Source organism: Rhinolophus ferrumequinum, chromosome 26 (assembly GCF_004115265.2).
Source record: "Rhinolophus ferrumequinum isolate MPI-CBG mRhiFer1 chromosome 26, mRhiFer1_v1.p, whole genome shotgun sequence".
In the NCBI taxonomy this organism is placed as follows: domain Eukaryota; kingdom Metazoa; phylum Chordata; class Mammalia; order Chiroptera; family Rhinolophidae; genus Rhinolophus; species Rhinolophus ferrumequinum.
In genome coordinates, this window is record NC_046309.1 from 16784976 (window position 1) to 16809496 (window position 24521).

Genomic DNA, 24521 nt, shown 5'->3' on the forward strand with positions numbered 1-24521 from the left:
CACTATTCTTCATAACAAGTGATTTGTTTTTAACATTCACCTTCTGTAACCCTTTTTGAAAAGGCTTTACTAGCTCAAGCGCAAGCAGTGACGTATTAAATTTAAATGAGATGTTTGCTTTTCAGATCAGATCCATCTTACTGCAAGATCCTCTGACCACTACAAATTTAAGGACCCAAAACGTAGAGACTCATTAATAGGAGCCTAACAATACTTGAATTATTAACTCTGTAGGTACCTGTACATGGGTATTCTTTTCCTGTGCATTTCTGAAACCAGTTAATTCCAACTTCAATATCACCTTATATTATTTAGTTCTTATTTCATCAATTGCATTTCCCACATATATTATCATCCACACTCCATTTGTTCACCCTGTTCGCACAACTTGGAAAAGGTGGCCTACTATTTTACGCACCAAGTTTTGTCCTTTTTAGATATCATACCATATTCATTAAGTATTCTTTGAGCACCTTTTCTATGTAAACTCCAGGACCAGACACTGAAGCGGAGGGGCATCCGGATGGCTAGTTTAACCCTCAAACAGCAGCAGCTCTCAAAGTGAACCACAGAACCTGGGGGGTGGGGGTGTCCCTGAGATTTGTTCAAGGGATCCATGAGGTCAAAACTATTTTCATAGTAACTAAGACATTATTTGCCTTTTGTCACTATGCTTATATTTGCACTTATGATGCAAAAACAACGGGAGGGCAAAATCACTGGCACCTTCGCACAATTTAGGGCAATGGTATCACACTGCAGCAGGGGTCGTTATATTCTTCACCTTCGTGTGCTCACAGTAAAAAAGGAGAGTCCATTTTATTTAAGAATGTGTTGATGTAAAAGTAAAAAATATTAATTTTATTACATCTTTACCCTTAAGTTCATGTCGTTTTACTATTCTGGGTAACCAAATGGAAAGTATGCAAAAAGCACTTCTGCATTTGAAAGTGTGATAATAGCTGTTTCAAAAAGCACATGTACTATGCTCTGAGTTGCAAATAAATTACCCATTTTCCCTCCCAAAGAACACTATTTTTACTTGAAAGAGTGGCTGACAGACAAACTATATGGTTGTTCAGACCTGGTGACTAACAGATATGTTTTCAAAAATTGATTACCTGATTAAAGTGTGCCTATCACTTCAAGGAAAATAATTGACAGTATTTGTTGACAATGATAAAATTTGTTATTTCAAGTGATATTAGAATTTTGGAAAACTTTTATCTGCCACTGTGAGCTTGATAGATTTCCATTACTTATCCTTTTCTGATGAGATCAGTACTAGTGTTAAAGAATGTGATTTGTGTCATCATTTGGAGGCTCTGCATAACTTTAAGTAAACTAATATTTTACAAATGACCAAGTATGATGTTATAAAATCAAGCATGGATTAAAAGATCCATTCAAAGTCCATGATAAACCAACAGATTTCAATGTAACAAAGTACAATGATGAATCCACACTGCAACTCACCTTTAAAAAATTAATACTGCTGAGTTTTGGTGTAATATCAAAGAATATCCACAATTATTCGAAAAGGCTCTTAAAATGCTCTTCCCTTTCCCAACTACCTATCTGGTATGAGACCAGATCTTCTTCAGACATTTACTTTAACCAAAGCAACATACTGCACAGAGTGCAAAAGCAGATATGAGAATCCCGTTGTCTTCCATCAACTGTAAAACAATACTACTCTTGTCATTAAATTGTTGTTTTGGAAAACAGTTATTTTTTATAAAAATATTTCACCTATTTTAACATGTAGTGGGTATACTATTGTTATTTTAAAATTAATAAACATTTTCAAAATTTCTCAGTTTTAACTTCTAAGATGGTAAAAATCAAAAGTTACAACCCATATTCTTGAATCTTCAATACTTTTTAAGAGTATAAAAGGGTCCTGAGACAAAAGATTAAGAACCACTGGCCTATAGCGCAATGAGAGTGGGGAAAAGCAAAAAACCCAAGGTAGAATGTAATGATGCCATAGCCCTACTATTCTTGGACTATTCCAGCTCTTCCTAAACTATGATACCTACCAGGCTCTTGAAATAGTTTATTTAGCCCTGCTGTCAATATAATTGAAATGAGTAATTCATTTAGAAAGCATGGAAAGGGCTCAAGCAATAAAACCAAGATGTGTTAAACCAATTTGAATTGATGGGTTTCTCTTTATTCCTTTTCTAAATAAATGGCCTAAATTAAAATTGGTTTTATTTCCCTGGTATAAACTTAGCCTATAAAGAGAAGTCTTTCACAAAGGACTATATAATATACAACTCTCTTGGAAATGCATCCCACACAATCAAATTAGTAATGGAAAGCTATGGAATTTGGTTCCCTGCCTCTCAACAATAGGGCAAAAAACCCCCTAGAAATCCTACACTTGTGCTACGGATCAGGATACAAAACATTTTTGCTTACCCTGCCTTGAAGGATACACAAGAAACTGGTAATGGTGTATATTTCTGGGAGAGAAATTATGGAGAGAAACTCACTTTCCACTGTATTCCTTTCACACTGTTTGATCTTTTAACCATTTGCACATAATACTTATTCAAAAATAAATATTTTTAAAACACTATTTCTACATCACTCATTTCTCTAGTCTTTTACTTCAAATGCAAATTCCAAATGATACTAGATATGAAAATCATTAAATACATATTTGTTAAATAAGCAATGGACACCCACCTCATAATACCTGACAAAAAAGCATCAAAAGCAAGCCGGAAGTGATCAGCCACTCATCACCAAAGGAATACCTGATTACCTGATTACAGGACTATCTAGCATCCCATCCATCTGCCCAATATTAATTGATATAGTTGCTACTTCAATGGTAACTTTTCATATTCACCACAGCACTTGTTTTAAGAAATATTCTCTGAATAGCACCAAAATAGTTAAGTTTAAAGATTCCTTTAAACCATACAGTAACATTAAATTGAGTGAATTTTACTCCTATTATGCATTAGGCCCTATGACTTGAAAATGTAACACTTATAACAACATAAAGTGACAATGTGTACTTGGATCTAAATAACTACACAACATACAGATTTAATAATTATACCAATGAAAAAGACTTGGGGGCTTTAACCAATTCTAGTTTAATGAGCCAGTCTTATGCTGTGGCCACAAATAAACCTAATTCACACTTGGGATACATGAATCATAGTGGCTACAAGGTGCCCAGCATACAGAAAAACCGGACCACTGTAATCCGTACTTGCCAGACCAGTCCCACACCTCATGCGGGGTTCTAGGCTCCACATGGTATCTAGGGACCCTGACAAAGCGCAGTAAAGTCAGGGTCGTTTGGTATGTGGAAGGCAACATTTAATGAGTAGGCTACCATGTGTTAAATACTTCACAGAAATGTTCCTCAAATCTTCAATGATACAGACATTATTATCCCTGTCTTAAAATGAAGGAGATTCAGACTCAGGATAAATAACACACTCAAATTTGCCAAGCTAGTAAGTGGCATTTAAACCCAGAGCCCTAGGAAACTAATATAGTCCCCCAAATCTATCTTTCCAGCATATCCCATTACCTTTTCAAGAAGGCTGAATGGAGGTCCTAGAAATATTTAAACTAAAATAGAGACAACTCAGGACTTTATAAGAAAATAGAAAATATATTTGTTTTTGAAGTCCTAGAGAAATAAGACCAATAGGTAAAATTTACAGGGTGAAATTTCAGTTGAAAATAAGCTTCCTAACCATCTAAACGTCTTAAAGACTAAACAGACCTTGAGTAAGTAGTAAATTTCCTATCACTTGATGTCTTCAATAAGAGACTAATAACTTTAGGGAACAGACCTGACTTAGATGGCTTAGAATCTAGTCTCACCCTAGGTCCTAAACATTATAAAATATTAGATGGCCCCTCAAAAGCCTAGTTATAAGGTAAAATATTATAAGTGAATTTTGCAAGGTTTCTACAATCATTTAAATGCTGCTTTTTATGTATCAGGTGCTGAGCTTGATGATGAACACAAATATACCTACTTTCATGATGCTTACAATCTGCTGAGAAAGACACATGTATCAAGTAACATACAAACATAAAATGACATGTGCAGAGACATATATGGTGCAGGAAAGTACAAAAATGAGGGAGATGTGATAAAACTTCCCCAAGGAAATGATACTTGAGGAGAGACCTGAATAAAATTTATTAGACTTTACTAGAAAGAGAAGAGAGGAAAAAGCTTCCCAGGCAAAAGCAACAGCAATCGGAAAGCCTTATGGTTAGGGGAGCATGACTGATACAAAATGAGTCTAAAAGGTAGGTATGGCTACATTAAGGAGGTTTGTCTTCATCCTAAATTCAAAATGGGGGAACGTGATCACACCTGTGTATTTAGAAAAGATCAATTCATCCTGGTTGCACTGAGATCACTGGTGCTCAAAGTGAAAGCGGGTGGGCCAGTTATAGGTTATTGCTCCGGTTCAGGAGAGAAACAGTATCAACTCAGACAAAAGCGGTTAATAGTGAAATGAAGAGGACAAATTGAGCTTATTTAGAAAGTTAAACAGGATTTCATGATATGGAAAGACCAAGGTTTTTGTTCTGAGAAACTCGATGAAATGATGGTACCATTCACTGAGGTAAGCAAGAGGGGAAACAGGGCTAAGTTTGAGAAGGGACTTTCATTTTGGGATGTAGTACACTTGAGGTATCCAAAAAATGTCAATTAGGCCACTGGGTATAGAATTCTGAAACTACTGGTAGGCCAAATCTGAATACCCATATTTACATCGAACAGCTGCCCAATCTTTTATTTTTAAGGGAAAAGTTGTTATAAAATAATCATTATTCTTTTTAAAAAGGTAATTTCAAAATCATGCAAGTTTAAAAGAATCACTACTATACCAAAACCCTAAATTAATACTAAACAACATTACCTATTTAAAGGGCATTAGACTTGGCTACCAAATGGATTTCTTCAAAAAATCGGGGTAGATTCTCGTTAGAATTAGGTACTGCTCTCACATTTTTCAGACACAAAAAATGAGAACAAAAGTTTAAGAGGCAAAAAATTCATACTTTTTATTCCCAGATTCTCCACCTCCCACTATGTCTGGAAGATATTGTTTTTAGCATCTTAATTGTTAGGTATACACGATCAAGTTTTTCTCCTAGAAAAGATCCTAATCTTCAAAGTAGAAGGGAAGAAAGACTTTTTTTCTTCTGACACACACCTCCTCATGCTTTATATTATACTCAGATAAAAATTTACTAGATTACATTAGATATTAATTGCCATACTTAAGGGACTATTTACCCTAGAGTTGCTTTTCATTTTGCATAAAAAACAAAAAACAAACCAGCTAGCAGAAGGATTGAAGATAGAACTAATTGAGTAGGCAGAAAATTTACATTACTAACTCTAAAGAGAATCCACTATATAAAATCTTTAAGGAAGTTAACTTTGAGAATGACTGTTTTTCCTTACATAAAATTAGAATTATATACATCACATACTTCATTGAGGACAAGTATAAATTAGATTACATAACATTTCATATTTGTGTGTGTGTTTGTGTATATATGTATCTTTTGAACTCCCCATAGTTGATGTTAAACAGGTAATTTTTTACACTTGTATATTATACTGCTGTTACTAATATCTAATTTGCTCTCAGTGGGAATATAACAATTCAGAAGGTCCCAGGGTAAAATAAAAGATCAATAATATGTATATTGGTTCACTTCAGGAACTACCCCGTAAATAGGACTCTTATAATAGGACTCTTAGTTCAGGAAGTAGGAGGGCAGAGTGGAAAAAAAGTTATTATGTGAATATGTGAATGAAATTGAGGTTAACCCAGGATTTAGCTTTCGTTCTTCACTAAGTAAGCTTTCATAAGCAAGCCTTTCTGTCCTTACTCCAAGTTACCTTTACCTCAGCAAAACCACACAGAGCATGAAACAGACAGTAAGCATTTCCTGGACAAATTTATATTTGGAGAGAAACTTTTAAATATCTTTTACATTTCATGAAAACAAATGGATTTATAACTTCCCCATTAAGAATGTTCCAAGGCAAAATAGATAAATATCCTTAGACATTATTGGTTCAAGACAGTAGCACAGTATTATTCCATTTTATCACACACAATATGTATAGTGTGTGAGTGTGCACGTGAGTGTACATGCATACTTAAGAAAATATCTAAAACCATACGTATTAAAATATTGTTAATTATCTATATGGCAGAATTATGATTATTTTTAATTTTCTTGTCTTTACTTTTCTACAATGAACACACATATACATGCCTTTTTACTATAAGAATATATTCTATTTATTGTTTAACATGTCATAACACAGACTCAGAATTTTAGAAGGAATTTTTATTTATAAGAAACTTTAAATACCATTTCTGTCCTCTTCGTTTTTCAAGTGGGGAAACAGAGGCCCAGGGAGGACAAGTGACTTACCTGACCCAAATCTCACAGAGAGTCCATAGGGCCTTAATTATATTATTCATATTTATGTTTATTTTTTCTGATTATAAAAGTTAATGCATTTTTATTAAAGATAATTTGAAAATAAAAGATACAAGAAAGAAAATGAAAATCACCTAGATGTTTATAAATCAAATATACCTACTGATTTTGGAGGGTTTTTTTTCCTAAAAATTTTCACTCTCATAATAGTAATACATTTTCAGTGTAGAAAATCTTTTACAATACAGAACCAAAAATAAAGGAAAAAAGGTAATTTTAAAAGAAATTTTAACTCAATCACATAATTGGTGATGTCAGAATTATTTCTTTAGACTTAGTACCTGAAGCCAGTTTTGGGTCAAGAGACTAGTTCTATGATGGTATTTTTATTTACCACCTTGGTTGGTTCCTTAATTTGTGGATTATTTTTATATGGAAGATCTTTTGCTAAGAATTTTTATTTCATTGTTGTTTGATGAAAGACAAAGGACCAAAAGGAAAAAAAAAAATCAGGAAAAGTTCTATTTAGGGATCTTTGCAGATTTAATGAATATAAAGATAACCCATAAACACAATTACAAGTTACATAACACAAAATTTCTGTTTAAGATTACCCAATATATTTATTCATATCATTCTTGTATTTACCAATACTTTTATAGGGTATCCTATAAAACATTACCAACTGGAATTAATTATAGAAAAAAAATCATGAGTTATAAGCAAATGTTTATAAAAATAAGCTAAACTCATAAATTACTAAACCACCATTAACTCAATTAGCAAGACATTAAAAAACTGTTTATTTCACCCTTTTAAAATTTCTGCCTTCTATAATTTTATAATGCACATAAGTGTATTAGTACAATAGCATAGAAACATCATTTATAAATGTGATTCAGAATGTGTGCTCAAAGATTTACTTGTACGGGTGACCATGAAAAGTTGGAGATCACTGCCCCAGAATTTAGGGCCCAGCTAACAAAACTGTCTCCTAATCTAATTTCAAAAATCCAAAGATCAGACAAAGAAAGTATAAATGACTATCTAAAATTTCAGAATGAAATAGTCTGGGAATCAAGTAAGTTCTAATATGGAACATTATAAAATAATTTGCTTGAATTTCTAGATTTTATTAATGGCTTAAGAAATGTGAACAATAACAATTTGTTAGCATTAAGTCAGCTTAGATCTTAAAGCATTCCATAATTGTCGTATTTCAGGAAGACTGTATAATATAGGCCAATGGCATTTTTCATCTCATGGTCAGAAAAATTAAGCAAGGAGAGAATAAATGTCCTGCCACAGATCATTAGATTAAAACATTTGTACATTTCTAAAAACTTCCAAATTATAAGCAACGCCCAACTTAAAACTGATTTTTTGAGTGCAATCTATGAACCACTTAGCTTTCTTTCAAACTCACTTTTTCTTTAAAACAACAGTAATTTGATCCCCCACAAAGCCTGTTGTGTATAGTGCATGGATAAGTCATGTACTAGTGTGAATATTGGAGTATTTAAAAAAAAAAAATCCAAGGAGTCCAGAAGACTTGGCAAAATTCTAAACATTGGTTAAGCTTTGCTCTGGCACTGCTCCCACCTTCCTTCTGGTTCTCCTACTCTGATGTCCTACAGGTGCCTCATATCTCCCCAAAGTTCCTCACCTGAGACACCCACTCAAAATTTCTTTCCCTTGATCTACCAGTCAGGTAACTGATTTCAGCCAACTAACAACCAACATTTGACTTAATCATTAACATTACTAAAAAGGCCCTTGACTTCTTTGTGTGTTAAGAACTCTGAGAATCTCAAAAAAGTTACGGACCCTCTCCCCAGGAAAATCACATAGGTACATACACAAAATTTTTCATACAATTTCAAAAGATCAGGATCCTAAGGCCAAAATGTATCCATGAATCCCAGAACTACAAAACCCAGGTTAAACTTAACATGTAAACATTATGAAACCTCAGAACCTTTTAAGAGAAGTCTGAATTTTAAGAGACTATATACTCAAGTATAGTCTACTATATACTCAAATACATAAACTCTAATTGTTGGAATTAAAGTCCTCTCCAAGTGTTTTTATGCTGTAATTCCCAAGAGCGAAGGGGAGGAACAGGACCTGCCAAGCATGTATTACTAAGCATGAGTCCTCTATTAAATTGGGTTTAAAGGCCCTACCCTTATATCCAATAATGCTCTAGAAATCTACTTTGTTTAACCATCATAATTCCCGGCAAAACAATACATACAGACACACACAAATACATTCAGAAAATTTCTTTTAACTCTTAATTTCCAGATCCAGTTTTCACCCCAGTGAGCTCTCTGTAGTATTTCACATTGCTAAATTCCCTGTTAAAATGCCCTTAATCCCCATCCTCAGTTTCTTCAACCTTCACCATTTATCTTACCTTTACCCACTTTTTCAAGTTCCCTCAAAAGGCCCCTCTCCATGCACTTGACCCTGATACGGATGTTGCACAAGGTTGCCCTGAGTCTTTTCCTCACTCCCGACATTACACTCTTTTGCAGTTTCTGTGACATTATGCTGATGATACGCCTCTCTTAACTGATCCCTTTCCCTTGAACTCTAGCCCAAATCTGTCAATAGGTAGCTATTAGACACACCTTCATTCCCACATCTAGAATCATACTCTATTACCTTCCTCCTCAAATTCTGTTCTTTTCTATACATTCCCTATCTTAATTAAAGGCATCATCTATGCACCAAGTACAATCTTTAACTCCCCCATGCTCTTCCAAATCAGGTGGAAACCTCATCAGCTTCATTTTCCACTATTCCCCAAGTACAGCAAAATCGACTTGCTATTTCTCAGACTATCAACACCCTTCCGCTAGCCTCTTCTCCATCAGTAAAACTGCTACTCACCCTTCAGTCCTACCTCAACATCCCCTGCACGAATCTTCCCTAACCTCACTTATTCTCCTTGCATCACCCGTCCTTCTCCCCAGAAGGAATTCATCCCTCCCTCTGTAATTCCACACCACTCTTCCTTTACTCTAGTTTAGTTCTCAACAAGTTGTAGGTATTATAGTTAGTTGAGCTTTTATCTTTCTCCCTTACTAGACAAGGCCCATGGTTTGTTACTCTATACTCTAGCACCTAGCACATGCCTGGAATACAGTATGTCTTTAATCAATGTCTGGTGAATGAATGGCAAAACTCCAAAGGACATACTTAAGGTTATTTCTCAATGGAGAGTACACCTCATCCTCTTTTGAAGATAAAACAACAACTAAGTCCCCTAGTCCCTACCTCCCCATTTCTAGTCCACTGCTTAGTTTTAAGCAATGTTTCATGAGGACATTTCCTCACTTCCTCTTGTTCTTTGTAGGTTGAGCTGCCAGCCTAACCACATTAGTATTCAGTAGCAGCAACAAAACAGACTCCAAGTTCTAAAAAGCAAAGACTTCACCAACAGTAAAATACAAGCTCTTTTTTGAAAATGGTCTTAATGCTTATGCATATAAAGCTCATTCTTCGTGATCCTGAAAAAGGCTTAGCACAGTTTATCCAACAGGCACCTTTTAAGAGTTAAGAAAATGCCCACTTAAACTGTCAGCCAAACTTTTCACATTTGTAACCTCAGAAATCAGCGTCCATGAATTAATTTAAATACTAGTTACATACTAAATACAGTATAAACAGTAGATGGTCTAAATCACCTGATGACCCATCAAAAGCAGCTCTTTAGCTTGTTTTAGAAATACTATGCCTCCAAAATTCCAGTGATCACCCCAATCTATCAAACGTTCTTTTGTTAGTATCACTTACTCTTCCCCCTGCTCCCCATTTCTCCCAACAAACTCCACACACACTTACACTCCTCCCTTACTAGAGGTGGCTTCCTCAAGAAATTATCTGATGGCCCAACAGTAGTTTGATAAGGCAGGTTATGAGATCTGGGATTCTGGAGAAGATTCCTTATGTTCAGCTTACCTTTTAAGTGACTGCTATTGATGATACAATACAGATTTGCCTCAAGAGATCACAAATGGGGTAGCTCTGCCTTCACTACCCCCTGGATTTTTGTTTTTTCTTTTTTTAAATATACTAGAGTATCTTTATGAAGTATTTCTGATTTTTCTTCAGTTCATTTAATGTTCACATCTTAGGACACTGTAGGTACATAGACATGATGAAAAGGAAAACAAATAAAGCTTTTTTGAAGCTTTGATAACTAAACTGTGTTGAGTGGGGTTAAAAACAAATTAGCCTACTTCTAAACTGCCCTTCAGAAAAAATACATATCCCAAGGTATATATAATCCACTTATTTTCCTTGAGCAGTCAAATATTCATTTTCCAATAAATTTTATTACATCAAAATAACTTCAGACAAAGCATTCTTGTTGCTCCAGGATTAAAAGTTTCCAATAGTCCAATGTGGTTGTAATCTTCTGGAAACACCTGAAAATGATTTGTTTCCCCTTCTTTTACTATTTCTCTTCCAGCCTGTTCACCTTAGTAGAATAAAAATACTACCTGAAAAACCAAGAAAGTGGGTAACCCAACACCTAGCTAATAAGGAAGAAACTAAATGATACATAATGCACAAAAATTAACATGTATCGGAGCCTCAAAAAACACTGATTGGACTTGGTCTAAATAAAATGTTTCTAAAATAAACTTAACAAGTGGTTTCTATTTCACTGCTGTTTTACTAAGCATTCATGGAAAATTATATTTGAGTAAGCTCAGGCTGAAAACACAAGCTTTAGCTCTCAAGGAAAACATAAAAGAACAGAGAGAAAATGTCCTTTAGTATAGAATATTTTCTGAAATGTTTATTACAAAACCAAAGATTGGTATTTATTTGTTTTTACAAAACCAAAGATTGGTATTGATTTTCCAAATACTACTTATATATGTATTAATAAGCATCACACACAAACATCTAAATTCAAATATCACATTTCCTGGACTAATTACAGCCCCAGACAGAATACACGGAAATGCTTAAGGTTAGCGTACACACTTCTGAGATCAATCCACAGGTTTCCCCTTTACCCTCCAACTTTTCACAGTAGCATTGAGTGGATGAACAAGCCTGCTGCAGCATGAAGCACTAGGCTTGCAAAGATACCTGACAGAAGCTGAACATATGAAATAACTTCCTGTTCTCCAGAGAACTGGAAGGTGTGCTTCTAAAGGCTGACAGTTCATAGTCCTTCCAGAAACTGAAAAATCAGCACACCTTTTCAAATACTTGCGAAAAAAATTTTAATTTCAATAATTATTATTCATCATTATTATTCCCCAACAAACATTTACTGAATGTCTTATTACACATAAGAAAAGAGGTATAAAAATTTAATCCCAGACCCCACGGAGCTTATATTTCCCTTAAAACAGTCACCCATTTGTAATTATTTCACATAAAATACTTGTTGAAGACAACCCGGAGTCTGGTTGAACCTACAAGCAATGCAAATTCAGGTACTTAAACCATGGGAAGTCAGTCTTCAGCTCCTTAGCAAAATTAGAGATGGATGCATAATTGTGATTTAATAAAACAAAAACCTACAATTTGGGGTTCCACTGGAATGTACATGAATTGGGAGGGGAAACCTGAAATCCCTTCTCCTTTTAATCCCTTCTGTGTCTGAACAAGGGCCCTCATTCTAGTTACATCCCTTAGTCCAGAAGCTACATTTCCTGAAAACCTGGTCAGAAAACTATTTCCATGAAAACTCCTGGCTTGGGGGTTAAGAAACTTTTTTCTAAATGAGAACACCACCACTGACTCCTATGTGGAAAGTTATTTTCCCTCATATAAGCTGAATTTGAGATGGGGATAGAGGGAAGGCAGGCAAGATGAAATCAGAGGACTTCAAATAAGGAGGCTGTCAGAAGAAAAAAAAGTCCCTTGACACAAAAAATTCTGTACACAATTTAAGTATACTACATTACATGCGATAACTGTATGTTTGTTTTTGCACCCAATAAAATAAGGAAATTACACTCAGATGCGCCGACAGAATTAGTCATATTTTTACTACTTTATGGGATAACACGTCAAGAACTTTCAAACCTAATTCTAGGGAGTCAGGTTACTACTGAATAACACACACAAAACCAGCATCTCCAAGGTCCCCCTCCCGTTTCCCTTCAGTGAGGAACAACCCAATAACTTACTGTTCAAGGCCAAAGGAAAAGAACTATTTTAAAGGTTGGGCAGAGATGAAATGGGGAAAGGGTCACTGTTAACACAGATGATGTCCTGGGAAAGCTGACAGGTTCACTCACACTACCTTTTACCCTAAGAGTTTCCCAATACACTCTCTACACACTTAAGAAAATGTGCATTTCGCTCTGACCACAGAAAGCACAACTGACACCAGCTCTAAAGCAAGCAATTAATATATTCTAACCTAATGCTTGAAAAGAAGGGATGGAGACCAGCCTACAGCTCCTCCAACTGGTTGAAGCAGATACCACTGGAAGCCCTAAAAATGTTAAGATTTTTAAACAACTTCAAGTTCTGATGGGCACTGTTAGATACACTGTAGAAAGTTTGGGACCAGCCACAACGACACAACAGGTGAGAGAGGCGGTGGATACCACTGCACAGTGAAGTGGACACCATGCGGGGGCAAACCCCCGAGTCCTCGAAAAGCTGGGAATATGGTATAATATCCATGCACAAGGCAATCCAGAGCCCCTGTCTTTCAGTAGTAAAGGTTCGGTTCCTTCCGAGAGTCGCGCCACTCCCCCGCTCTCTCACCCAGGGGACCACGACCCCAGGCACAGGAAGAACCACGGCCCCTCCACAGGCAGCATCGCAGACGGGGTAGAAAACACAATGTCGCTCCTTATTTCTGCGTACAAAAGGACTTTGCGCCCTCCTCCTCGAACTGCCGTCGCTGCCGCCCGGGCCGCCTCCTAACTTGCAAGAAGGTGGGCAACGCGCCATATTCCAGCGTCCCCCAGTCTACCTGGGTAACAAGCCCACGCCACCCCGGCGGGAGGGAAGCTTCGGTCGCCCCAAGAGCCAGCCTCCTCTCCCGCAGGAGACAGCGACTCCCGCGCCCCGGCCCAGCCCGCCGCGCCGCCCGCGGACCAGACCCAGGAAGGGCCGAGGGGCCAAGCGGGGAGCCGCAGCTCCGGTCCCGCGCAGCCCGCCCACCTCCCGCTCCCGGGCCCGGCGCGCTCTCCCCGGCTGCCCGCTCCCGAGCCCGCAGGATGGCCGGGCCCGGGCCCCGGGTTCCACGGTAGAGAGGAGGCCGCGGTCCCGAGAGCTTCAGGCGGCAAGGGAGGCCGGAGCCCTGGGGCTCTCGGGAGGGCAGCGCTTCCCTCCCGAGCCCGCCAGGACGCCTGGGGCCTAGTGCGGCCTGCGCATCCTCGGGGTGGCGGTTTGACGGGCCCGGGCCGGGGCCCCCGCCCGAGGCCGGCCGAATCCGGCGGGGGCCCAGGCCCGGAGCCGGGGGCGGCAGGGTGCCGGCTGCGGGGCGGGCCGGCCGGCCGGCGGGCGGGCGCCGTGTTGCGGCTGCGCCGGGGCTGAAATAGCTGGAGATTGCGCGGTAGGGCACTCACCTCAGAGCGGCTGCGCTACCGTGGGCCTGCGCCGTGGAGACTGCGACCGCGCCGGCTCCTCGCAGCCTCCTGCCACCAGCGGCAATGGCGAGCGCTGCCGCCTCTGCCGCCGCCGTGGGGGAGGGGAGGGAGGGGAGGCACGCACGCGACGCACGGGCTCGGCTTCCCCTCCCGGCGGCCGCCATGATGGGGAGGTCGGCGGTGCCTCGGCTGGGCGTCCTGGACGGTGTTCGGGCGGAGGTCCCCTGCCGCCCCCCGCGGCCTCCTCGCGGTCACATTTCGCTTCAAAGGTTTGGATGGGGACGAAGCTACGAAAGTAACTGGATTCGTCCAATGTGGCCGCCCCGGAGAAGTGGCGCAGGCAGCCCAAGATGGTTGCTAATGTGGAAATACAACATTTCTCGACCCCCAGCCCCGGGAATTAGGAGCTCCTGAATGTACCCACACAATCGAAAGGGGGCTTTGCCGCAAGCGCTACCTTGCCAGTCGCCTCCTCACCCTCTCTTTGGAAGGACCTCTGCTTTCCTGTTTCAAACCCTGCCCGGGTATTTAAAAGCGAAAGTTTTTGTGCAGAGCAACATATTAATGTATTCTATCGTTCCTGTGTTCGGCGAACGTATCTAGAGGACACTGTGTGTACCAGATATTTTTATGGGCGTGTTGGATATGCACCTATTAGGAAGACTATGAGGGGAGGGAATCAGGAGTAATGGGGACCCCCAAGCAGGTGACCGAGAAGTAAGGAGGGGTGGATAGTAGAAAAACAACCTAATTTTAGAGACACTTGAGAGGTAGTTTTTGTTCTTTGTGTTTTAAAGTGCGATCAGGAGACTACCTGAGTCAAAATCACCCGGGACTGATCATTTAAATACTGGGCCCCAATTGGTGTCTCCAGCACCTTGACTTCTTCGCCCAGGAACCTTCATTGTTAACACTCCCGTCCACCCCAACTCCCCGACTCACATTCTCCTGCTGATTCTCATGCACACCATAGTGGAAGAACCATTGCTTAAGGAATTGCCAACTGTCTCAAAGGGTGTCAGACAACAAAGCAACAAAATCAGGAGGCTTTAATTTTCAGCAAAATTCCATTTCCCTCCAAATTCAACATCTCCGAAAATGGAATGTCTTTTTATCCAGCGTTTTCTAAGACGAGTGCGTGAGTGGCACCACCCACCAACCAGGTGCTCAAGTCAGAAACCTAGGAATGATCCCTTGCTCCTTCCTCTCTCCTTCAAGTCTCCATAACCAATTAGATGTTTAAAACTGTCATTCCCTGTCGTTTCTTAACGTGGTTCAGGCTACAATCATCTCATCAAGACACCACAAACCTCTGTGTCGTCTCCCTGCCACAGGAATTGCCTTCTCCACTCCATTCTCCACCCTACAGCTTGATTGGCTTTTTAAAAAAGTAAATCATGTCATTTCCCTGCTTAACAGGCTTAATAAGATTCCACTACACATCAGTTAAAGTCTAAAATTCTTTGACGTGACTTCAGGGCCCTCTAACCTCACCCTCTGCTGCCATCTCTGACCTCATCTGTCACAGACTTTTCCCACCGGTTACAGCCAAACAGCTCTCAGGTCATACAAGATAAGTTCTCCCACCTCACAAATTTTGCAAGGGCTGCTCTCTCGCCACAGAACTTTTTTCTCCTATTTCTATTCACCTGTTTAAACCTTCACCTGAATAATCTCAACTACTCCTTAAGGTCTCAATAGCATTTCCTCCAGGAAAGCATTCCCTCGTCCCCCAGCACTTGAGTGCTTAGGCCCTTCCATCATCACATCCAATACTTTACCATCTATGTTAATTGAGCCCTCACAAGGTCTCATGCCCTATTTTAAGTCCCTTGCACACATCCTTTCTCATGTAATTCTCAAGTGAAGCCCATGAGATAGGTACTACTATTATTTCATTTTGCATATATACAGGTTACTTGCCCAAATCCAGACAGTAAGGTGGAGACAGGTTTGAAAGCCATCAACCTAAACTCAGAATTGTGTCCTTAACCATTCTCAGGGGTCTTCAGATTGCAGGTCGATACCTACAGATGAAGCACAAAATTAACTTAGTGGATCCTGACCAGCATTTCATAAAATAAACAGACATCAAACTTTGTAAGGCTTTCGTTTTGTGGAACATTTATTTCACATATATAAATGTATGTACATAAGTGTGTGTGTACTATATCATGATATAAAATGCATTTCTTACTGGCTTACAGTTGCAAGAAGTTTGAAAGCACTGCATTAGTCTTTCTGCACAGCACCTCTCAGACCACGCATGGGGCACAATCTGGAACCTGCAGGAGGGCAGAGAGTGTGTCTTGTTCGTGAATTTATACCAGCATCTCTTGCAATGTCTAGCTCACAGTAGACCTTCGATAAACATAGCAGGAAAGACCTCTGTTTCTACCCTCTGCAGAAACGCAAATTACTTTCTTAAGACAAATGAGCCCGGGAACCCCAGTATGGATGATCTAAGATTCTAGAATCGGTCTCAGAAAAAGAAAAAAGAAAACAAAAGAAAAATCTACCCTAAGAGATTAAAGAACTGGATTCTAACAAATTCATCTTTAGCAGGAGGGAGTCAGAAACTGTAGACAGTATAATGCAGGAAGAAAACTCCAAACAGGAAGAGGTAGGCAGTAATTGAATTAAGAAAGAAGGGATGACTCAAGATGACTTAACCTTGAGGCCCACAGCAAGGAAAAAAGGAAGCCTAGACGCTTGAGAAATGGCTGGGAGCTCAGCAGCCTGGGGGATGCAGGAGATTCCCAACTTGGATTTGCTTTCAGTAAGCTGATGGTCATTCAATTGATTACCTGTAAAAAATTACTGTGTGTGCTAAGAATCAAATGCGTGGTGATACAGATAATATTTTCAACAGGTAATCAGAGTTAAAGTTATGTGGGAAATTTCACAAAGCCACGGTCCTTGATTTGGCCTCGAAAGGTGGCCAAGATTCTTAAGGACATAGAGCAGAAAGGTGAAGACACTATAACTGGGGGTGGGGGTGAAGGGTGTTGGGGGAGACTGAGCCACAGGCCGAGATGGGAGGTCCTCAAGTGTGTTTAGTAAGTAAACCGGCGCAGGGGGTCTCAGTTTGAGCAGCCAGCATTCAGGCCTGTCTGAGGTGGTTTACTCACCAGTGGGACAGACTCTCTAAGTAACAATGGACAGTTGACTTACAGGAGGCTTTTAGCTGTAGAAGGTAGTCAGGCTTCCCTTCCAGTGTTGCCTGTGTGAGTAGGAGGAGATGAAGATGAAGGGAGACGGGCTGAGGGAACTTTTCACAAGGGACTCGAGGACCCACTGACAAACTGCGTGGAATCCTGAGAGCAGCAGCTTCCCCAGCTCAACTTGGAAATGTACACAGTTCCATCTCCGCAAGGATTCATAGGAAGCTGGCACCATGTGAGCAATTCAAGGGCTGGCCCAGGATGTGTCTGCATTTCCAGAGAGTGCTGGCCCCAGCAGCTGCACCCCCATGTTTTCAGAGGCCCCAGGCCTCCACTAGGGAGGCCTGTTCCATCAAAGCACTTTCTACCTGTGAAAACTTGGCAAGTCCCTTAACCCTTGAAGCCTCTGTTTCTTCACTCATGATACAGAAGTGAAAAGAGAGACTACACATAAAGGGTGCAAGCAGTGCCTGGCACCCAGGAAGCACATAGTAAGTGCTGAGTATTATTAGCTTTTTTCCAATGACCATTAATCATGTAAATGGCTTGGTACAAAATCCAGGTATGATAGATAGTGGCTGCTGTGATCATGATGATAATAATGAATAACTGTTCCTGAGCACATGTAAATATCCTTGAGGACTCCCTCCCAAAGTTGGGGAGAACATTCAGAGGATGTTCTCCCAAGACAAGGGAGCAGTAACAAGGTTGGAAATGTCAAGATGAGTGTTTTCATGCCTGAGGCTGATTTGGGGGGAAAGGGATAGGAAATACTATTTATTATTACTTTTTAAAATTAGTAATTGATTTATTAAGGTAACAACTTTTTTTTTTTTAAGGAGAAAAATAAATATTTTTATTTTACTTTTCTTTATGCCGTCTCAGATGTTCTTTCAAGGTAACAACTTTTAAAACCCATTTCTCTTTAAGCTTAATCCACTAATCTCATCTATTTATAAATGTAGGAAATGTTAACAGTCATTTTCAAAGGGCCTCTTGTCCCCAAACCCAAGCTTTGCTGACGATCCCTGTAACATGCATCTTCTGCTCCAAGCTGTTTCCTGAGTGTCTGCCCTACGCATGAAACTGCAAACTATGATCAGGAGCTCATGTCATACAAACAACTGCAAGTTCAATAGGTTAAAACCTGACCTTGTTATCTTCCCTCTAAACTGTTCTTTCTCCTATTGTCCCTGTCTCAATTAACAGTGTGTATTGGTTATAATGTCTTAGAATCTTTTTCATATGACGTCTCAGTTCAAGTCAACACAAATTTATTGAGCACCTACTATGTACCAAATGCCTGGGTGTTGAGGATACAGTGGGGATACATGGGCCCTGTCCTTCCCGAGAGGAGGCTGAATGGCTGATTAATACTCTTTCAACTCAGTTGGAATACACTCAACTCCCTTAAATAACTGTTTCATTTATAACATTGTTAGTGATTTTTCATAAACATTTTAAACAGCATTTATATACATTAATTTTCATTTTATCTTTTAAATATTATATTTAAATGCCTGAACTAACAAACAACACCTCTTTATGTAAGTAATAACTAAGTTAATGAGCATTTACTAAAAGTCTGACACTAGTGCAAGCTCTTGTATGACCGTATTTCCCTCACAACAACCTCATGAAATAGGTACTATTATTATATTCATTTTACAGGTAAGAAAACAGAGGCACAAGAAGTTTAAGTTACTTGCTCTTAGCCATCTATCATATAGTTATTCATCCAATAACTCTTAGAAATCTAATATATTAAGTATATAAATATAGTGAATGTCAGATTCTCTTTCAATGCTATTTGCAAACTGGTAAATTTCTCTAATACAAGTCTAGGATCAGTTACCCAATTATATATTAGGTTGGTATAAAAGTAATTGCGGTTTAAAAGATTAAAAATAAACACAAAAACCGCAATTACTTTCGCACCAACCTACTACTTCACATTGGAATCACAAAGCTAATTTTTTAGATTTTCTAACATAATAAAATCTCTTTCCTACACATACTGAAAATACCAAATTGCACAGAATATTACCAAAGTTAACACAAAAATATGAATACTATAGACTTGATTATTTCAGCATTCTCATATGTAATTCCAAACCTTCTTAGGACTCAATGATATTTTGCAGCCTGAGCAAGTTGAGGTTACTGCCTCAAGCCAAGACTAGGCTTACCTTTGCAGAAGAACGGGGAATCCTGTCTCAGCAGGCTGAGGTTGCCTTTTAGCCAGAGGGTTGGCCAACATGTGCCAGAGAGATTCTTCTGCCACCGCTGTGAACACATCAAGTCCCTTTTATGTGATATGTATCAACAGGGTTCTCCCAGACCCTACCCTACAGATTAGATTCCCATGATGCCTCACCTAGTTCTTTCTGGACTAGGTTATGAGATGGATGAAAATCTTGTAACCGCCCAGGTTCCTTCCTCTCTTGATTAGATCCAACTGGCCTCATTATTGGATGATTACATTTGGCATTCTTTTCCTATTCTTGCCCTGTCTGCCACAATCCCAAGTTCATTCTAATAATAGTAATAATAATTATTGCCTTGTCTGCCACAATCCCAAGGTCATTCTAATAATAATAATAATAATAATAATAATAATAATAATAATAATATAATGATAGTAGTAATAGTAATAGTAATAATAATCCTAATAAAAGGTAGGTTGAGCCAGGCTATGAAGGGTGCCAATGGCCTCCTTAGGAGGCAACAGATAGTTTTTGACAATTTTAAGTAAACCACGAACAAGATCAGAACAGTATATAGATTCACCAGGAATCCAAATATGAGTTGAGCCATTGGTCCATAGATGGCACTCAAGGCTTTCCCCTTTCTTCACTCTCTTTAGAGCCGGGTCAGAACGGTGAGCAAGAAAAAAAAAAAAGAAGAATGGTGAGCAAGAAATTTCACCCCACCCCCATAAAGGAAGAAAAGCTTGCTAAAATTGGAGAATATGGATTAAGTTACATTCTCTAGGGGCAGAGCCTTTAAAAGGTAAAAGAAAGGTTCAGCACGAGGGGGTGCAGTCTCCCACCTTCCACACATTCCGAGCCAGTCCTTGCCCCCCTCAGATGCATCCCAGCCAGCATCCTCTTAAAGTTCTAAGACTCATATTTGGACATTGATGAGGAAGAGCAGACAGAAACAACCCGAGTCCGGCCTATCTTTCCTGACTTCTGCACTGTGGTTTGAGGCCAGAAACCCAGCTAACAATAAAGTTCTCCTTTGCCTGCTTGTGTCACTGTTCCCTGTACATATGTTTCCCCCAGGGACATCATGGGAAGGGGAAATGGCTGGCCAAGGCAGGGTTCAGGCATTCCCGGATCCCCAACCAAACATCTTAATACCATCTTAATATTAATCCTGGAAATATATGCTGAACTCCATAACACACCAGAATTAGGCTGGAGATGGTTAAGGAAATGAAAAGAAAAAGACTAATGGGGGAAATAAAGGAAGTTTCAACACTGCTTGGTAGGTGGTGAGATGTTTAGTGACTAGGAGGGCAAAGGTCAGAGGTAATTCCAAGAACTAAACAACAGAAAGACAGAATGATGGTGGTACTGATGACAGTGATCTAAAGGGACAGCCAATTTAGGTGGAAAGAGGATGTGTTTGGTTTCAGACAGATTGAATGATGCGTGGCAACAAGGAAGCCATGTGTTTTGGGAAGTCAGTAGCGTGGAATAGAGGTGGGGAAGGCTGAGGCAGGGTGACCAGTGGTGGAATAGACGCTTGCACAACACCGAGAGTGATTGCCTCCTTAAATGTTGTACCTTCGGTGCCTTGCTAGGCTCACCTTACTCTTAGCTCAGGCTTGTAGTGAGGGTCCATGGGAATTCAGAAAAGTTAGTATCTGAGCTGAACCTAGGGGTGGGGGGAGGTGTACTTGGTGGCGAGGTCAAACACCTCAAGGTGAAGTAACATCATGGAAAATACTCCCGCGAGAACTCACAGGGCTGCTCTAGGATTATCAGACTCTTGAGTGCAACTTATGGGTACAGAGCATGAAGGAAACGGGGATAGTAAGAAAAAAGAGGGAACATTAGGTCAGATTCTGCAGGCACTAAGAAAATAGTGATGACTGTTAAACAGGGAATGACATAATCAGAGTGGTACTTAAGATTAATTGAACAGAATAGCATGAACCAAAGGAAGGGCTAAGGTCAGGGCAAACAGTGGCAGGCTATTGTGTTAATCCAGGCAGAAAGGTGACAATCCAAACAAGTGGGCACTGGGAATGAAGAGACAATGGGAAAAATATACAATTATATAACTTGGCAGTGGATTGGATGTTAGAGACAAGGGACTAGAGAAATTGAACTCCTGTAACCTCTATGCAGCTATAACAAAGGCTCCTTCTGGAAAGGAGCCAGTAGAAAGACATTGAAGCTACAGAGAAAAAGAGGGGGAAATTGATGGAGCAAGGCCCTAAGGTGAGAAAGCACAAGAGTGGGGGTGGGGCGGAAAGGAGGTGGCGCATCTGCACATTTAAGAGAAGCTAGAGGGGAAGAAGAAGGATGTGACTGCGTAGGGAGCTCATCGAGGGAGGGAATTCAAGTTGATTATTCCCCGTTTTCTCTGTGAGGCAGGAGACTAAGTCATCTGTTGAAAGGGGGCCCCAGAAATCAATCAGGCGCTCAGGAGCCGTGGGAAAAGGCCTTGCTTAGGGAGAAAACACCAAACAACGGCAGACAAGAGGGACGACCCCGCTGCTGGGGCACCTGAGGTGTATCATTCTCTACACTCACCCTCAGCTACACATGGGACTATCTGAATTCCAGCGAGATGCACTGAACTCCAAGCCACACTGCTCTCCTTCTACACAGAGGAAATCGCCGTTATTCTTGTCTCCATTTTGCGACTTGTTCTTGAGTTTCCTCAGTTTCCCCAAGAACCACTACTACAGAGACCGTGAACAAAAATGGGTCTGAGAAAATATAGGGTCCTTAAAAGTAGAAGAAAGAGGCAGCTGGATGGTTCACTTGGTTAGAGTGCAGGCTCTGAACAACAAGGTTGCCTGTTCAATTCCCACGTGGGATGGTGGGCTGCGCCCCCTGCAACTAAAGATTCAAAACAGCCATTGGACTTGGAGCTGAGCTGCGCCCTCCACAACTAGATTGAAGAACAACTACTTGGAGCTGATGGGCCCTGGAGAAACACACTGTTCCCCAATATTCTCCAATAATAATAATAAAAAAGGTGGAAGAAAGAGGCAGAAAATGGAGAACCAGAGAGACAGCAGCATGAGAAGAATTTGGCCCAAAGCTGCTGGCTTTAAAGATGGAACAAGGAGGCCATTAGCCAAGGAAAGTGGGCAGCTTCTAGGAGCTGGAAAAGGCAAGGAAACAGACTCTGCCCCTAGAACCTCCAAAAAGGAATGCATCCTGTCAACACATAGATCTCAGCCCAGTGAGATCTGTGTCAGACGTCTGACCTACAGAACTGTAAGATGATAAATTTGTGTTGATTTAAGTCACTTAGTTTGTGGTGACTCATTACAACCGAAACAGAAAACTAAGGTAGCTCCTCAAATTTTTCAGAGAGGAAAAGCAGATCACACAAAAAGATCAAGGAATTAGAATGACATCGAACTTCTAAGAGTAGGAATGAAAGTTAAAACACAATGGAGCAAAACCTTCAGAATGATAAGGCGAGATCATTTCCAACCTAGACTATATACTCAGCCAAACCATCAATCAGGATGAGGTGGATGAAGACATTTTCAGTCTGCCAGATATCAGAAACTTCGGTGCCATGCACCCTTTCTTTGTAACCGACTAGAAGCTATGCCTGGTAAAACACGACATAGGAAATGGGGGACCCAATACAGGAGAGAGGTGAGGAAATTCACAGAGTGACGATGAGGGAAAATTGCAGGACAATGGGACTAGAGAGTCACCCTCCCCGAAGAGCAGGAGGACAGAGCTCTACTGCTGGGGCTGAGGAATAAAAAGGAACAAAGAGAGGCAGAAGAAGCATTCTTTATGCTTCCCTCTCTCATATCTGAACTACTAAACAGGATCTTTCATCCATCCCAGAGAATTGGGGAGAGTGACTTCGGCCCTTCTCTTTGCCCAGGAACCCACCGCTTCCCTCATCCCCAGAGAAGGAAGTGACGGTTGGTGATTGGTGATGCTCATGTCCCTTCAGAGAGGCTTATCCAATGGGCTTCCATGTAGTCGACTCCAGAGCAGGCTCACCCTGGAGGTTCTAAGAATGGGGGCCAGGGCCCAGCAAAAAATATATGGCTACAGATCGAAATCCTGTTCTCCCATCCTCTTCATCTACCAATGTTGATATTTTATCTCTATTTCTGTATTGCTGCTGCACTCAAAGGGCACTCACTCTAGGCTGAATGTCTGTATGCCTCCCAAAATTCATATGTTTAAAAGCTAACCCCTAATGTGATGGTATTAGGAGCTGGGGCTTTTGGGAGGCGATTAGGTCATAAGAATAGTAAGAGGTGGAGCCCTCATGCGTGGGATGAGTGCCCTTATAAAAGAGACCCAGCGAGCTCCCCTCACCCTTTCTGCCATGTAAGGACACAGCGAAAAGATGGCATCTATGAATGAGGAAGCATGTCCTCGTCAGACACCAAATCTGCTGGCACCTGATCTTGGACTTCCCAGCCTCCAGAACTGCGAGAAATAAATTTCTGTTGTTTATGAACCACTCAGTCTATGGCATTCTATTATAGCAGCTCAATTGGACTAAGACAGAGGGAAATTCTAAACACAGCAGATTATCTGATACATTTGTATGAAAAAAACAAAATGGATTGAACGGCTGCTGGAGAGTGTGCTCTATAGAAAACAAAGCAAATGAAAAACCAAGGTAAATATTAACTTTGGGGGCGAGGAGAGGGAATCGTACAAACAAAGAAATTACAGTGCAGTAAATCAATGGGCTCAGCATTCGTTCACTCCAGATGCTGGCTGATAGCCTTTGATGTACCAGGCATATTACTAGGCCCAGGAGACACGGTGGTAAACAAAGTCGCTTCTCTCAATATATAATCAATGTTTAAATCAAGAAGTGTATAATATAATGTCATGGGGTTGTGTGTGATAAGTCTTTGAAGAAAATTAAAGCTGGGAAAACGGATGAGAGAATATTATTTTCAGTAGGTAAGTCGGGGAAGACTCCTTTGATCAAATGATATTTGAGTAGATTCATGAATGACAAAAGGAAGCAGGTCACGAAGGAGTGTATTCTGATAAGGGGAAGAGCAAGTGCAAAGGTCCTGAGGTCGGAGTGCACCAGTGTGGTCGCATGTTTGAGG

General features: G+C 40.3%; 1 protein-coding gene across 5 annotated transcripts in view; it reads right to left on the reverse strand.

The window, feature by feature from the left end:
* The window catches only part of NRF1 (nuclear respiratory factor 1), a 115320-nt gene extending 101143 nt beyond the window's left edge, over window positions 1-14177 (reverse strand). For 2 of the 5 annotated variants that reach the window (XM_033098932.1, XM_033098930.1), the window contains exon 1: window positions 14034-14165. The gene's annotated coding sequence lies outside the window, so the exon portion shown is untranslated. Of the gene's footprint in view, window positions 1-13224; window positions 13645-14033 lie in introns of those variants that run through there. The other 3 variants (XM_033098929.1, XM_033098934.1, XM_033098933.1) reach the window with 3 other exon arrangements.
* Window positions 14178-24521: the final 10344 nt, after the last annotated feature.